This window comes from Rhincodon typus, chromosome 24 (assembly GCF_021869965.1).
Source record: "Rhincodon typus isolate 14 chromosome 24, sRhiTyp1.1, whole genome shotgun sequence".
Lineage (NCBI taxonomy): Eukaryota > Metazoa > Chordata > Chondrichthyes > Orectolobiformes > Rhincodontidae > Rhincodon > Rhincodon typus.
This window is the reverse complement of record NC_063355.1, coordinates 5,471,280-5,489,739: the sequence shown is the minus strand read 5'-3', so window position 1 is coordinate 5,489,739 and position 18,460 is coordinate 5,471,280. Positions and strand designations below refer to the sequence as shown.

At 41.1% G+C, this 18,460-nt stretch overlaps 1 protein-coding gene across 1 annotated transcript in view; it reads left to right on the top strand.

Annotated features, from left to right (window-relative positions):
• rsph14 (radial spoke head 14 homolog) overlaps positions 1 to 18,460 on the top strand; it is a 665,166-nt gene that overhangs the window by 29,548 nt on the left and 617,158 nt on the right. The window lies entirely within an intron of this gene.

The window sequence follows — 18,460 nt, the reverse complement described above, 5'->3', positions numbered from 1 at the left end:
TAGCTTTCGCATCATAAAAGCAAAAGATTCTTCATCTACTATGCATTTGAATATGGGAAACAAAAGAGCAATGAGAGGCCATAGATATTTTTGAAAACACTGAAGCTGCAAGGATAGTTTGCTTATTTAAAGGTTGGGTTGAAATTGTGATAAAACTACATTCTTTACTTGTATTTGTATGAGACTGGAATTGAAGAAAGATTATGCAACATCTGTTTCCCTCTGTTTAGAGAGTTATTTTTGGAGTGAGCAAGAAAGGAATTGTAAGGGCCTTACTAAGGGCTTTTAAAGCTATGAGGATTTTGATAGAATGGATAGAGAAGAAAAATTACTTTTGATTGGGTAACTATTGATAAGGAAAGTTGGGTTGATGCTGGAGTGGAGAAAAAACATCCACATAGACTGGTTGGGCCAAATTGCCTGTTTCTGTGCCATATCTCCTGTGTAATCCTATATAAGTAAATGAAATCTTGAAAAACTGCAAAGAGGGAGTTTGCAGATGTGAAAGGCACTGAGAGAAAGCAGTCCATATTTGTGGTTGAAACAGATGTCACTTAACTTTATTTCAAATTTCTAACATCCTGTAGTATTTTGTTTTTGTTGTCATGTAATCCTTTGCACCTTTAAGGGATAAAAAGCCATGAATATTTGAAGCAGAGGAATTTCTAAGTTGATGAAAAGAGGGTGGGTTCAGTGTGATCAGTTTTGGATTTCACCTATAAAGGTCGATGAAATGATTTCCGTAATCAACTTTTATGATGCTGTGAATATCTGTGTGGCTCAGGAGTTTGTGTTTGATTTTTGGTCAATTCCATCAGAGTTCAGTGAAATCAGTATAACACGCATACCTGTCTGTTATAGTTAGGAAGAACTGAGCTCAACAGAAGTAAATAGATTTAACATTTGAGTCAAGCATTTGAGATGGTGATTATAAGCAAGACTGTAGTAGTTATGTACTTGAAACAGGAGATAAAGTTATGCCTAAACTAGATTTCATTTTCATTAAATACGGTTTAGTTTGTATAAAAAACTAAAACATATATTTTGCATAAAATAATATCAGAAGTGCCTTCTGAAATAATGTTTAAGCCTAAAATTTATTCCCAAAGTGAAAACTGCAAGCGTTATAAGAAGTTATTCTTACGCATGGATACGTTAGCAATGCATGATTGTTAATTTGATAACATTGTATTTACTATTCAGCTTTTTAAAAGAATTCTATATATAAGTAGTATTATTGAATATCTCTGTACAGAATGAAGAATTAACTGTCCAACTATTTTGATTTTGCAGTTCCTTAACAACATCCTGTTTAATTTATTGGTATATGAAGGCCTAATTGCCCCATAACCACTGTGAAATAGTATTGTTAATTGAAATTTATTGTATGTTGAGAGGTTTACCTATGTTTTTGCTAATTCTTTTATGGGATGTGGTATTGTTTGCCAGACTAATATAGTTGTCCATCCCCAATTGCTTTTGAGGAGATAGTGAGCTGCCTTCTTGAAGCGATGCCAATAATGTAGTAATTGTACACTCAGAGAATGCTGCGAAGAAGGGAGTTCTAGGATTTGAATCCAGCGACAGTGAAGGAAGATTGAAATTGGCCCAAGTCACAGTGGCGTGGAGGGAAACATGCAGATGGTGTTCCCATATGTCTGCTGCCCTTGTGCTCATGATGGTAGAGATTGCATGTTTGGAAGTGCTGTTTGTATGTGCATGGTGAGCTGTTTATGGTGCATCCTCATTCTGCTACGACTGTAGCCGTGGTGTGGTGTGAATACTTAAGTGGTGGATGGGGCAGTTATTAAGCAATCTGCTTTTTCCTGAATGGTGTTGAATGTCTTGAGTGTTGTTGGAGCTGTACCTATATGGTAATTATTCCATCACACTCTTGATTTGCTTCTTGTAGATTTTAGGTAGTCATTGGTAAAACAGGAGGTGTATTACTTAACACAGAATTCGTGGCCTTTGACTTGTTATTGTAGCCACAGTATTAATACAGCTGATCCAGTTTAGTTTCTGGTCAATACTAACTTCCAAGATGTTGGCAGTGGGAGATTCAGTGATGGAAATATGATAAAGTGCCAAGGGGAGATTGTTAGATTCTTCTAGTTTGTAGATGTCCATTGCCTGGCACTTCTGCGGCACAAATATTATTTGCCACTTATCAGCTCATGCTAAAATGCTGTCCAAGTTTTGAAGTACAGTGTATTTCATTACCCTTGGTGAGAAGTGATGAATCAGCTCCCTTCTTTTAAATGCACTCGGTTGGCTGCAACAACAACCTTTAAGATCCTTTAGCTTACAGCTATCACACTTCAATTCAAATGTAAGTTTGCTAAATTAAAAAATAGAATTAGCCAATGTGGTTTTCTTGAGTGATAGAAAAGAAATGTTTTTATCCACTAAACCCAAGAAAATAATAAATTATGACATCAAACACAGATATAAAGTTTTGAAAAAAGAAGGTGCAGTACAATCAGAAGATAAAGAATATGCAGTTTAAAAATCCTTGGAGTCCTTAAGTTGCTAAAATTGTATCCGAGACCATGGACTTTTAATTGATGTCTTGTGTTCTCAGCAGTAGTGAAATCTGTAAAATCCTGAGCTTCTTGGATATTTCTCTGATTTGTTTTATCACTAGTGCTGGCTTTTGACATGTTGAAAAGAAAACGGGAGGATGTTGTTACTGTTACTAATTCATCATCTTTCTCTTTTTTTTGTTATGTTAAGCAGTTACTGAAATGTGGTGCATTTGTGCTTTCCCAAGTCTGGCTCCATTGTATTTCCAACCTGGATAGCTGCATGCTACCTATTCATGTCTAATATGTGCAATTTCTGTAAATTAAAACAGGAGATGTGAGTTTCTTAGCACAGGAATCAATTGACTGGTTTCAATGACTCAGATAAAATTTTAACTTCAGTTCAAATGATTTGTTTAAAACACATTAGTTTCCTGAGGTTAGTGAAACATATTAGCTGTTGATGACAGCTTCCATCACTTTACTGATGCTCAAGGGCAGACTGATGGGGCAGTAATTTGCTGGGTTAGTTTTATCCTATTGTCAGTTCTGGAGTACAAGCCTTCAGTACTATTGCCAGAATGTTGTTAGGGCCCATTGCCTTTGCTGCATCCAGTGCCTCCAACCAATTCTTGATATCATGTGGGGTGAATCGAATTGGCTGTAGACTGGTATCTCTAATGCTGGGGACAACTGGAGGATGCCAAGATGGATCATCCACTTGACAATTCTGGCTGAAGATCTTTTGTGAATGCTTCAGCCTTATCTTTTGAACTTTTGAGTGTTGGACTTTTCCATTGTTGAGGATTTGTGAAGCTTCCTCCTCCAGTGAGTTGTTCAATTGTCTACCAGTATTCATAAATGGATATGGCAGGACTGCAGAGCTTCGATCTGAACAGAGGGTGCTGCTGAGAAGTAACTGAGGAGGATTCTGAGAGCAGGCGGCTCAGTCACCAGTGATCATCCAGGAGCGAATTAAAGGGAGGCAAACTATAGCAAAGCAGCCATTTTTGAAGCGGTCATTTTGAGAAAGGCTGCTTTACGGTTAAAGTGCTGCTGGAGGTTTAAGCGTGGGCCTTGGTAGATACTGGACTTCAGTGAGTAGGGTGATCAGCATTGAGGTAAGGGTAAGGTAAGATTCTGTTCCTTGTTTTAGTGTAAAGGAGCAGAGATGGAGTTAGGGCAGTGGCATGCACCTCATTCAAGATGTGGGAGCAGTCTAGTGTCCCTGCCTCAATGTCTGCAGGATGTGTGACCAGATGCAGTTCGTCATAGACTGTATGGTTTGGTTAGAGATCCAGTTGGACACATTGAAGAGCAATATTGTGGGCAGAGAGTGTGATAGATAGTAGTTACAGGTTCAGTCAAGTAGATGGGTGACTGCCAGGAAAAGCAGGCAGGTAGTGCAGAAGGCTCCTGTGGCTATTCCTCTCTCTAACAGGTATACCATTTTGGAGACTATTCGGGGCGATAGTGTCTCAGGGAAGTACAGCAGCAACAACCAGGCCTGTGGCACCACGGCTGGCTTTGCTGTAGGCCAGGGTCGGGCAAAGTCCAAGCAAGCGTTAGTTGTAGGGGACTTGCTAGTCAGGAGCACAGTCAGGTGTCTCTGTGGTCACAATCAAGACTCTCAGATGGTGTGTTGCTTCCCTGGCGCCAGTGTCAAAGGTTGTGTGAAATTCTTGAGGGGGAGAGTGAGCAGCCAGAAGTTGTTGTACTTATTGGTACCAACAACATAGATAGGGAAAGGGATGTGGTCCTGACGAGTGATTATAGGGAGATAGGCAGAAGGTTAAAATACAAGACTTCAAGGCTAGTAACTTGTGGACTACTTCCGGTGTCATGCATTAACGAGAGTAGGAATAGGAGGATTTGGCAGATGAATGTGTGGCTTGAGAGCTGGTGCAGGGAGCAGGGATTCAGATTTGTGGATCATTGGGATCTCCTCTGGGGTGACCTGTACTGGAGGGATGGGTTGCACTTGAACTGGAGGGGGACCAATAACCTGGTGGAGAGATTTGCTTGAGCTCCTCGCGAGGGTTTAAACTGGTATGGCAGTGGGGTGGGATCCAAAGCAGTAGGGAGACAAAAGAGAAGGTTGACAACAGTACAGAAGTTAATGAGAACAAGTTAAATAATACAGGCCATTTTGTTAATCCTAGTACTAGATGGAGCAGGAAAGAGCATGGCAGGAAGCAATGGAAGTCTGGGTTAAACTGCATTTATTTCAATGCATGAGGCCTGACAGGTAAGAGAAAGTGAACTTGGGGCGTAGATGGGTTCATGGGACTGGGACGTTATAGCTATTACAGAAATGTTGCTGAGGGAAGTACTAGACTGGCAGCTCAATGTTCTGGAGTACAGATGCTATATGAAGGATAGAAGGGGAGGCAAGAGAGAAGGGGGATTTGCATTTTAATTAGGTAGAACATCTCGGCAGTACTGAGAGAAGACATTCTTGAGGGCTCGTCCGCTGGGTGTATAGGAGTAGAACTGAGAAATGAAAGGAGGGATATCACTTTGATAGCATATACTATAGATTCCCCAGTAGTCAGCGGGAGATTGAGGAGCAATTTGTAAGGAGATTGCTGATAGCTGCAACAACAATAGGGTTGTAATAGTAGGGTGTTTTAACTTTCTTAACATCAACTGGAACTGCCATAGTGTTAAGGGCTGGGATGGATATAAATTTGTTAAGTGTGTTCAGGAGGAATTTCTCATGTTATGTAGATGGCCTACTGGAGAAGGAGCAAAATTTGACATCCCCTTGGGAAATAAGGCAAGGCAAGTGATGGAAGTGTTAGTGGGGGAACACTTTGGGACCAGTGACCATAATTTCATTAGTTTTAAAATAGCTATGGAAAAGGCTAGATCTGGTCCACAAGTTAAAATAGGGCAAAGCCAATTTTGATTGTATGAGACTGGAACTTCCAAAAGTAGATTGGGAGAGGCTGTTTGCAGGCAAAGGGATGTTCGGTAAATGGGAGGCATTCAAAATTAAGTTAACAAGGATTCAGGACCGGTAATTTGCTGTTAGAGTGAAGGATAAGGCTGGCAGGAGTAAGTAACCCTGGATGACTAGAGTTATTGAGACCCTGGTCAAGTAAAAGAAGGAGGCAGCTGGGATCAAGTGAACTTTTTGGAATATAGAGGGTGTCGGAGTACACTTGAGAGAAATCAGGAGGGCTGAAAGGGCACACGAGATGGCTTTGGCAGATAAGGTAAAGGAAAATCCAAAAAGATTCTACAAGTACATGAAGGACAAAAGGTTAACTGGGACAGAACAGGGCCTCTTAAAGATTAACAATATCATCAATGTGAGGAGCCACAAGTGATGGATGAGATCCTAAATGAATATTTTTCGTCTGTATTTACCTTTTGAGAAGGGCCTAGATGCTAGGGCACTTGGGGAAATAAATCGTTATGTCTTGAAGAGAGTCCGCATTGCAGAGGAGGAGGTGCTGGAAGTCTTAAAATACTTTAAGATAGATAAATCCCTGAGACCTACTGAAGTGTGTTCCAGGACTTTGTGTGGGAGGCCAGGGAGGAAACTGTAGAGCCCCTAGTATCATCAACAGTCACAATTGAAGAGCCCTAAGATTGGAGGGTGGCTAATGTTGTATCATTATTTAAGAAAGGCTGTAGGGAAATGCCTGGAAACTACAGAACAGTGAGCCTAACATCTGTGGTGGGTAAGTTGTTAGAGGGGATACTGAGAGACAGGTTCTCCAGGCATTTGGAGAGACAAGGACTCATTTGGGACAGTCAGTATGATTTTGTGAGTGGGAAATTGTGTCTCATGAATTTGTTTGAGTTTTTTTGAAGGGATGACCAAGAAAGTAGCTGAGGGCAATGTGGTAGATGTTGTCTATATGGACCTTAGCAAGGCCTTTGACAAGGTATCTCATGGTAGGTTGTTGAGTAAGGTTAATTCACATGGCATCCAGGCAGAGCTTGCCAGTCGGACTCAAAATTGGCTTCACGGTCGAAGACAGAGTGTGGTGGTAGAGGGTTGTTTTTCAGACTGGAGGCCTGTGACCAGCGGAGTGCCACAGGGCTCAATGCTGGGTCCACTGTTATTTGTTATTTATATAAATGATTTGGATATGGATTTAGGAGGTAAGTTTGCAGATGACACCAAGATTGGCAATATGGTGGACAGTGAAGAAATTTATCTGGGAATGCAGTGAGATCGTGATCAACTGGGCTCGTGAACTGTGCAGTGGCAGATGGAGTTTAATTTAGATAAATGCAAGGTGTTACATTTTGGTGGGTCAGACGAGGGGAGGACTTACACAGTCGTAGGCAAACAGGAGGCTGGAAGAACACAGCAAAGCCAGGCAACATCTGGAGGAAAGGAACAGTCAACGTTTCAGGTATTACCCTTCTTCAGGAAGGTAGGGCTTCAGGTAGGGCCCTGGAGAGTGTTATAGTACAAAGAGATCTAGGGTACAGGTTCATAGTTTCTTCAAAGTGGAATCACAGGTAGACAGGTTGGTGAAGAAGGCTTTCAGCTTACTTGCTTTCATCAGTCAGAGCATTGAGTGTAGGAGTTGGGATGTCTTGTTGCAGCTGAACAAAACGTTGACGAGGCCACATTTGCCGTACTGCATGCTGTTCTGGTTGGCCTACTATAGAAAGGATATTATTAAACTAGAAAGAATGCAGAAAAGATTTATAGAATGCTACCTGGACTGGAAGATTTGAGTTATAAGGAGAGGCTGGACAGACTGGACACTGAATGGTTACCTTATAGAGATCTATAAAAGCAGGAGAGGCATAGACAAGGCTGGTAGCTAACAGCTTTTCTCCATGGTAGGGGAGTCTAAAACTAGAAGTCCTAGGTTTGTGGTGAGTGTGGAGAGATAAAAAGGGTACAGAGGGAAAATTTTTTCACATGGAGAGTGGTGAGTGTCTGGAACGGGCTGCCAAAGATTGTGGTGGAAGCAAGTACAATTTCGTCATTTAAGAAACATTAAGACAGGTACATGGATGGGATAGGTACGGAGGGGTATGAACCAAACACAGGCAAATGGAACTAGATTACTTATGAAAATTGGGCAGCATGGGCAAGTTGGGCCAAAGGGCATGTTTCAATGCTGCAGACCTCTATAACTCTATCTAATTCATTTGTTGTGGGATTACTTAGCTTTGTCTATCTCTTGTTGCTTATGCTATTTTGGACACAAGTAGTCCAATTTGGTAGCTTCACCAGGTTGACAGCTCATTTTTAGGGATGCCTGGTGCTGCTCCTGGAATGCCCTCCTGCACTCTCCATTGATCCCCTGGCTTGATGGTAATGGTTCAGTGGGGTTTATGCTGGATCATGAGTTTGCTGATTGTGGTGGAGTATAATTCTGCTACAATTGATGTCCTTTGTGCCTCATGGATCCCAGTCTTTAGTTGCTAGATCTGTTCGAAATCTGTCCCATTTAGCACAGTGACAGTGCTACATAACATGGTTATTTTCAGTGTGAAGTTGGGACTTCGTCTCCACAGGACTGTGCAGTGGTCACTCTTACTGATGCTGTCATGGACAGATGCATCTGCAGCCAGCAGATTTTTAAGGATGAGGTCAAGAATGTGTTTTCTTCTTGTTGGCTCCTTCACTACCTGCTAAGACACAGTCTAGCAGTTGTGTCCTTTAGGACCCAAACAGCTTGATCAGTAATGCTGCTGCTGAGTCACTCTTGGTGGTGGACATTGAAATTCCCCCACCTTGAGTACATTTTGTGCACTCTTGCCACTGTCAGTGCTTCCTCCAAGTGTTATTCAACATGGAGGAGTGCTGGTTCTTCAGCCTAGAGAAGACAGTGCATGGTAATCAGCAGGAGGTTTACTTGCTCATGCTTAACCTGAAGCCATGAGACTTCATGGAATCCAGAGTCAATGTTGAGGACTCCCAGGGCAACTCCCTCCCAACTACGGACCTCTGTTGGATCTGCCCTGCTGGTGGGGTAGGACATATCCAAGGAGGTGATGGTGGTGTCTGGGACATTGTCGGCAAGGTATGATTCAGTGAGTATGACTATGTCAGACTGTTGCTTGACTAGTCTGTGAGACAGCTGTCCCAATTTTGGTGCTAACCCCCAGATGTTAATAAGGAGGACTTTGCACTATTGACAGGGCTGTTTCTGCTGTTGTCTTTCAGTTACATTCCTTTGTTGAGACTTTGTAGTGATTGATACAATTGAACGCCTTGCTAGGACATTTGAGAGGGCAGTTGAGAGTCAACCACAGCGTTGTGGGTCTGGAGTCACATGTAGACCATACCAGGTGGGGATGGCAGATTTCTTTCCCTGAAGGATGTTAGTGAGCTAAATAGTTTTATCCAACAATCAAGAATATTTCATGGTTGTCAGTAGATTAATTCCAGATTTTCTTTTATTGAATTCAAATTCCACCATCTGTTGTGGCAGGATTCAAACCTGGATGGTTGGCAGAAGACTGATGGGGCAGTAAATGGCTGGGTTGCATTTGTCCTACTTTTTGAGAATTGGACATACCTAGGAAATTTGCCAAATTTTGGTGAGATGCCAGTGTTGTTGTATTGGAGCAGCTTGATTTAGGGATGTAGCTAAACCTGGAGCGTCACTCCAACTGTTGGAGTGCTCTCAGGACTTATAACCTTTGCTGCATTCATTGCTTTCAGCCATCGTGTAGAGTAAATCAAATTGGCTGAAGATTGGCGTCTGTGATGCTGAGGACCTTACAAGGAGGCTGAGATAGATTATCCACTGAGCACTTCTGGCTGAAAATGGTTGCAAAAGCCTCAGCCTTAGCAGTTGCACGGTTTCTGGGCTTCTCCATCATTGAAGATTATGATACTGGTGGAACTTCCCTCTCCTGTTAGTTGTTTAATTGCGCACTAGCATTCATGACTGGACATGGCTTGCAAGTAGTCCTGTGTTATAGTTTCACCAGGCTAACTGCTCACTTTTTAGGTATGCCTGTTGCTGCTTTTGGTATACCATCCTGCACTTCTAGTTGAACCAGGTAATTTAATTAAATGCTTCTGAATTCAGTTTGAAGGAAACCTGTTATAAGACCAATTTAAGAGCAGTTTTTTTTTCCGGAAAAAGGAGTTTGTTCAGAACAGTTAAGTGGATTAGTTATCTCACTGAAAGAATCTCAGTTGTGTGAATCAAAGAAAAAGGCATTGTACCTCACAGGACCAAACCAGAAATATTTAAATCAATCTACAGATTTGACAGACAAGGAAAATTGCTCTGAAATTTGATTAACTGTAAAGTGATAGTGTAAGGGAGCAGCTGCGAGTTTGATTTGCTGGGTGTTTGAAATCTTGGTTTGTTTTATTTTAGTTTACTTATTCAGAAGCAATACACTTCTGTTTAATTGTTAGAACCAAATCTTCAGCCTTGTGTGACTACAATTATGTTTCAGTGAAATACCACAGCATAAATTGAAAAGAAAAGTATGATCCATCAAGCTAGATTTCATTCTGGGATCTGACTTGTCCAGCTGTGATTATAACACTACTGACAGGGGTTTCATCATCATCATTAGACTTGCTCTTGGTTCTGGATTTATTCATTAAATTAAATTTCACCATCTGCATGTCCCCAGAGCATTAGGCTAGATCTCTGGATCACTAAGCTGGTGACAGTACCACTGCACCGTGTCCTCCTCCTGCTCCTCATTCAGCTTTAAGGTGGGTGATGCCTGAGGTCCTTCCCAATCTGTTGTATTATGTGGGACAGGTTGGGAGGGTGATCAACATTTTATTTTATCTGCCCTACTGGCCTCCATATATGATGATGGTGGGCCAGACAATCCACTGCTATCTTTCTTGTGGGCACAATATCCCTTTCAACTGTCAGTTTTAATGAGATCATCAATACTTCTTGTTCAAAGAACTTTAAAATCTTAATAGAAATGAAGAACAGTTAGAATTTCTTTATTATGTTTATTTTCTTAAAGTACAGGTGGGGAAAATTTAAAATATTAAACTTACCCTATTCCAGATGAAATGCCCAATACTTTTTGATGTTAATTTGGACAGTTGGCATTTTGATTTTAACATTTTTAAAGTTAAGTTCTGCTGGTTCCTACTCTGTATGTTTTATTGGGATCAGAAACTTACTCTAACTGACTGTCATTTCAATAGTTACGATAGCTGTCTGAAGTGTCATGCTAATTGGAGCCATACTGTTAGTGATTTTTCTGATAACTGATCTTAGATGGTCCGGTACCCAATCCGATTTCAAACCAAGTTTATGCCTCTGAAATTCATTTTTGTAGTATGATTTGCCAGTAGGTGGTGCAAAGCACTTAGATTTTGAAGCTGTATTCAATATTAAAACTGTGAATGTTTTTTGTGATCATTCATTTGTTCAGTCTCCATTGTTAAATCCTTTTTATTTTTGAGAATGCTCTGGTTAAAAGAGGATTTTTAAAAATTTCTTCCAGTTACTATCAATTGACTAGAGATACCACATTAATTATGGGAAATCTGGAACTGTAATAAAATTGTAATATAACAGATTGTGGTTTGCCCAACAGTGTAATACAGTAGATTTAGTAAAGCATATTATGAACTGATTAATGTAGCAATATTAACTTAGTGATAAGGAAAAAGATAGGCTTCACAGGTATAAGTACTGCAATGGGGAGTTGGTTGGCTCATTTGCCAAATGGCTGGTTTGGGGTGCTGTGTGATACTAACAGCATGGGTTCAATTCCCCACACCAACTGAGGTTACCATGAAAGACTCCCCTTCTCAGCTTCTCCTCGCCTAAGGCAGATTAAGCCACCACAAATTGTCTCTCTGTCTAATGAGAGAGCAGCCCTATGGTCTGATAAAACTATGGCGACTTCATTTTTTACTGCAATAACATTTGATAACAATGTACAAACTTACTGCATTTCCAGTGATCTTCACAATGCCCCAGCTTTCGCAGTCAGTGGCAGAAAGATGTTGCTTGCTGCCGTCCTCTAAGAATGTTTTCCAAACAGACTGCACTAATCAACTATTGATCTTTGTGAATAATTTACAGATTGATCTGCATATCTGTTTTCTTCAATTTTTATCTTTTTGGATTCGCGTCTTATTTTTAATCTGTGTGTACGTATGTTGTATTTCTGATTATTTTCATGTTTATTAATTAATAAACTCATTGTTTGTTAAATCAGCAAAGCCTGGTTTAAGTTGGCTCATTGTTAACCTTCAGTTCATTTGGGTCTATTCTACTTTTTATGGTATTTTTATTGTTTCTTAATTCCATCCAAAAAGTTGTTTGTAACTTGGCTGCCTGATTGTCATGCATGCTTTGGCCGTTGTAGTTCTCATGATACATCTTTGTTACCCACGGAGAATTTGTTGGCAGGAGATTGTAATCCCCAGGATCCAAGGGATAAGAGTAAATAAAATATATTCCAAATTAAAGCTGAAATGAAATCAGAATATACTGAAGGTATATCAACTCTGTCAGCATTTGTAAAGGAAATATCAAACATCTAACTGGTATATTTTTGATTGTTGTGATATAAATAGTCTATTAAATTTGCAGGATGAGCCCTTTTCTCATTTCATACATATTTAGTCGATAATTCTCAGTTTTTTTCTATCTTTGCCTCCAAAGCGTGTAATTTTCAGTCCATACAAATTGAGCCGTGCCAGATTCATTGACCTCAATGCAATGTTTGACCATGAGCTTATCTTGGGAACTTAAGCTAGTGGAGATAGAGTGAGTGCCAGAAGGATGAAACATAAAAACAATCAAATTTATCTGGATTTTTTCTGAAAATCATTTTTGGGCTTTGGTTTATTTTTGAGTTATGGTTTCCTATGATTATGCTTGACCCAGATTTATCTATCCAGTCAGACATCATCATCATTGGTAGAAGAGATGAATCATTTTGTTTACAAGAACTGTGTGATGGGATTACATTGCATTGGAAGTACTTTATCTTCCTTTTCCATGGTAACATTCTCCTTTGACATTTTGAAACATGACCTCTGTGCCTTTTCTGAGGCAATAATACTACGGCTCCAAAACAAGAAGTCAAAATGACATCTGCTTCAGGTTATTAAAGCTATAACAATAGAGGATAGATGCTGTAGCCCTTGAAATACTTTGGTCTCCGTAAACCAGTTAGGATTTTCTGTTCTGATATCAGCATGATAATTCACTCATGTGACGTGCTGCTGAGGTAACAGTGTCGAAGCATTTTTTTTTGGCTAGTGAGGTTGCTCCATTGCAGTGAATAAAGATGTTTTTCTACACGTCCTGCTGCATTATTAAAATTTGCTCGGTGCTTGCAAGTTTTTTTAATGTTGATGATAGGCATCATCCTGATCGTCCTGACGTTTCATTTGCTAGTTGGCTAGCAAAACAACATGGGCGGCAAACCATGGAGGAATTAACTATCGCAAAGCAGCGTACTGTGGAGCACTGATAGACAGTTCTGCGACTGTCAGCAAGACATCAGGATAGTATGTTGTCTGCCTGATGCTAGGGTCAAGGATATCTCAGACAGGGTGCAGAATATTCTGAAAGGGGAGGGTGACCAGCAGGAGGTTGTTGTGTATGATGGTACCAATGACATAGGTAGGAAACAGGGAAAGGAATTTCTGTGAAAATATAAAAAATCTCAAATCCCACCCAATTTACTTCAAACCTGCCGACTTCCAGTTTTAAGGCAGGACAGGGACTGGGCAACCAGAAAGAGGGTCATTTAAATGAAGAGTAAGGTTTGTGTCTCAGACCCTACCTCCATTTTAGGTTTAACTCTGGCCAACTGTGGTACCAGGAACTTGGGGGAATGTAACAGTTAAACAGAGGCAAGTACTGTTGTATCATGGTGGTAAGGTGTCTCTCCCTCCCTGCTTAGGGGCCGACAAGAGTAGGAATTCTTCTTCTCAGAAGCCCAATCCACTAGCTTCCCCTTCCACGCTCCTCCAACTCTCCTGGGAAGTCAGAATTGTTTGAGATCTGAAAAAGAATCATATTCGTCTCGAAATGTTAACTGTTTTTCTCAACACAGATCCTGCTAGACCTGCTAAATCTCTCCATCATTCTCTCTCTGTTTTCAGCTTCCACAGTATTTTTCCTTTATAGGAGAAATGTATTTCATCAACCCACAAATGCTGCTTTTCTCCATCATTGACTATTTGTCACAATAACCTACATAGGATTTTGTGTTATTTTGGTCTTTCTATTTGAAAGGTCTGAATTTTATCAAAATATTTCTAAACTGGGTGTCAATTTCAGGGAGTTTCATGGAGAGTTTCTATCTGTAAGGCAGGTCAAGAGCTGCCAGCCAGGAACTGCCCTTTACAGTGCACATAGCGGAAGAAGAATGAAAAGTAAAGCTTCTGAGGGCACATAGGTGGCATGGGTTACAAATAGAAGTTCATGTTAGTAAATGCACTGTAATAAAAGGGAAATGCTGCGGATGCTGGAAGCCTGAAATAAAAACAAAAATTGCGGAGGAACTCAACAGATCTGGCAACTTCTACAGAGAGGGAAATAGAGGTACCATTTCGAGGCATTTGAACTCAGCGACGTGGTCAGGGGATTGTGCAATGCATTCATCAGCCATGTTTATAGATCTTTGGAACTGACAGTTGCACAAAAGTTTAGTGCAACTGTCACCTTGACAGCCACTGGGACAGGATGGCCACCCACTCCTTCATATCACAAGTTCCACTCCAACAGTGACATGTTACACTATTCTAAGACATCTTCTATCTGTGTGGCAATGGCAGTTCTCTCATTTGGAAAAAATAGCATTGAGGTCGATAGATTCTTGACATTCTGGATCTTCTATGCATCCTCAGGGGATCTTCAACTGCAGCTTTTTCACATGGAAGCTATTCAGCAAATGCTGGAGGATACTTTAGATCTTGGGCTGCCTAAAGTATTTATTGCTTTTAATTTCTCTGTGCTGTCAGAGCACATGGCTGCAATGATGATAACCCCTTCTGTAGCTGGATCTCAATTGGATGTGGTTCCAATGAATCTGTGTGGGGAATATCAGAAACAGAACAGTTTCTTAGTAAAGTGAGCAGTCAGCATTTGCATCACATACGAATGACAATTTAGCACAGTCTTCTATATGATGGGGCATGGAAGACCCAGACAAGAAGAACTATGGACAATGTTCCTCCTAATTTTCTTACTGGCTTTGCAGGCCTCAGGTCTGTGTGTGACAGTAACTTCTGGAATTGGAAGTCAGTGCCACACACCGATTACCATACATGGAACCTAGGTGTGCGCAGCCACATAGTTTAGAGGGAACATTGCCCATGGAATGACTTTATTTGGACCTTTGTGGGGACTTCATTCCAATATATGCAGCACAAGCTATGCTGTGCACATACAGTTGGAGATTGTAAATGCAGTAGGATTACTGAAAAATTATCCTACAGCCCCACTATCCACACCACCTACATCACCAAAGAAAAGCAGCATTTTGCTGAATACTTACAGTTTAAGGTGAGAGGAAATATGTGACCTTTTGACCTATGACCTGTGGGACTTTGGATCATCTTCATGAATTGTGGCTCATAAGTAACACTTTAAGGTCACCTGTGATTACTTCTGCTTCATGCAATGATCCATATCCACATGGTTGGACACTACATTCATTTCACATGCAGAGTGCTATGATTACTGATGTCCTCAACCTGTACTGTGTAGATGCCTGATCAATACAGTTGAAACTTGAAGGGCTTCACATTACTCACAATTACAGCCTGCATGTACAGAGGAAAAGAAAAGACTTCCTGTGCCTACTCTGGGTGTGGTTATGACCATTTTCCATTTCCACTGCACAGTTGCCATTTGGACAAGAATGGAAGCTAACAGAGGTTGTTCTTAGCGGAGTGAGTTGTGGGCTCAGCCAGGTAATCAAAGGGCTCCCTGATATCTCTATGTTCTTTTTCCTGCTGATCCCATCAGAATGTGCTTTCACATGTTATCACTCAAATCTTTCATTTAAGGCTTCACTGCACAACTTTACCCTCCGAGCTCTGGCATTTCAGCTTAGTTGTGCTGCACTGCCTTGCCATCAAAGCCAGGGTAATTGCGAATGTCAACTATTCTCCCCACCTCCCAAAGTAAACCATATCTCATAATATACTGTTGTCCCCCACCCTGATATGTTGACTTCCCTCTGCACAATTACTGTCTCCTCTTAGATAGCAAGAACTGCTGATGCTGGAGTCAGAGACAACACAGTGTGGAGCTGGATGAACACAGTAGGCCAGGCAGCATCAGAGGAGCAGGAAAGTTGATGTTTCAATTCGAGACCCTTCTTCAGAAATGTGGAGAGGAAGGGAGCTCAGAAATAAATAGGAGGGGTGGGGCTGGGGAAGGTAGGTGGGATGGTGATAGGTGAGTGCAGGTAGGCAGTGGTGGGGATTGGTCAGTGAGGTGGGAGGGGCGGATAGGTGCGAGAGAAGATGGACAGGTTGTGTCAGGTCAAGGAGACAGGATGAGAGGGAGGGTTGGTCATGGGATGAGGCTGGGGGTGGGGAGATTTTGAAACTGGTGAAATCCAGTTTACGCCATTGGGCTGTAGTCTCCCGAGGCAGAATATGAGGTGCTGCTCCTTCGGTTTGTGGCTGGCGTCATTGTGACACTGGAGGAGGCACAGGATGGACATGTCACCTAAGGAGTGGGAGGGGGAGTTAAAATGGTTTGCAAACGGAAGGTGCTGCCATTTGTCATGTACAGAGTGCAGATGCTCTACAAAATGGTCTCTGAATCTCCACTTAGTCTCACCAACGTAAAGGAGGCCACATCGGGTGCAGTGGATGCAGTAGACCAAGTTGACTGTCCCTTCTGCATTTGCAGCATGATGCCTCAGTTTCCACAGTTGACTTCCCCAGCTTCTCTACCACAGCAGTAATGAGCCTGCTTGACTTTCACGGAGCAGACACCTCGGACTGACTGTGGCCCAGCCTGTCTGACTTCAACGGACGTCCCAAATGGTGAATGACCGAGGTCCTGACTGATCTCTGTGCAGATTCTTGACTGACTTAATATGTGACTGACTTAATGTGAATCCCTGAGCTGGTTGTACTGGACCTACAGAATTGACTGGGGCACGCTTCTGTGGTTTTATGGAACCCTGATTTTGACCACCCCAAGCTGTCACTTGACCAAATCTGAGCCCCTTGATTGAGATCGGATGATGCCTTTTACTGACTAATGACCGCCTCTTTTAACGAAGTACTGCTTCCCAAAGATTATGACTGAAGCACATTCAGTGTCTTTCCCACAAAGGCTATTAGCACATAGTGTAGGTGTGACATTGATATAGCGCTGTATTGTATGGCAACATTTTCACTCCTTTGATTGGTCACCAATGGCAACTGGAAGAAATGGCCTGGCTTCTTGTCTATGCTAATCAGCAAGACAAGACAGAAGTACTGTGAGCTTGTAATTTCTGAATGACGTAGCAAAGCACAAAGGCAAGGCATGACATGGTACAGTTGCTGTGCGCGTAAAATGGGAGTAAAGTAGTGAGCACTGAGAAAGCAAATGAGGAGCTCTGAGATGTACCCTTCTCCAATCTATGACATGGGTGCTTGTTCCTGCATGCAAAGTCTCCTGGCAGCAGCATTACAATGAAAGATCCTTTCATTGTTCTCTAAAGTGCAGCATTGAAATGGAGAACTATATTCTAAGTGAATTGGGGATGTGTGCTGAGGATGTGGTGAGGCTGGTGCATCTCCAATGGCAACATATGTGGATAGAGGGAATGTAGGCACTTATTGCCCATGGACTGTAACCTGAGATGTGTGGACTGCTGTCCAAAATGGAGGCCTCAAGTAGCAAACAGTGAGCTGGAGTTGCCAGATACCAGCTTTGACTTTCCTGTCAAGAATTGTCGTTGTCCAGTTTCTCTATTTCATGTAGGAGAATAGGAAACTGCACATAAGTGCACATTAGATACTAATAAAATGATAATGCATGCAAATAAGTTCCTCGCTGCTCACTATTTAAACATTGGTTACAAAATTAGATTACGTCCTTCTCAACGTCAAGAATCTCAATTTTCTCATTTTACCATATTTCTCCTACTGTCCATTGCCCGTGTTGTTCATGCCTGAGAAAGTTCAACCCAAAGATTCTATAATTTTTAAAGTGGTTGCCTAATGAAATTGAAAATATATTTTGCTAATTCTCTCCTTGACGTTTGATTGTCCTTACACCTGATGCTTATGTTTAATTTGCAATTTGTAAAATGTATAGAACTCCTTGTCTGATTCATTGTTCGCTTTTAAATCGGGAGCATTTATTATACAAGCTGGCTGCCATACATCTTAATCTTATACCTGTTATTAAATGTATCATCAACATAATTGAATGTTTGATGGTTAATGATGGTTATTTCCCTGTATCCACTTGCAAAGCTTAAGCGCCATTTCACAATGTCTTTCACAGCACAATGGAATAATGTGGCAAATAATAATTACAGTGAAGCCTGACATAGTATCATAGCAACTAGATATTTCACAAGCTTCTACTTTTTGGGCATATTCTTAGAAGAAGAAAATCTAAATTAAAACAGGTATAGTTTTCATGCGTGGATAGATATACAAGGTTATATCCTGCTGGTAGGGACCCGCCACAAGAACAGTGAAATGAGTGTGACATACAGAAACCCGTAAGGAACAAGCTTCAGAAATATCACTCACATTATTCTTTAACAATTTGTGAATGTTTTGTGCTCTTTTTCAAGCATATTTTCAGACAAGTAATTGGAAGTAAGCATTATTAAACACTTATAGACAGAAATCACTTATTTCAGAGAGTGATTTAATGAATATTTAAAACGTCTTACAGTGTTGTTTTAAGTGTTAAAAAGTCAAAATGAATTTAATTTATGTTCTGTTCTGAATGATCAAACACTTGATCCCAGCTTCTGATATGTGTTGATGTATAATTCTTGGGTGGAAT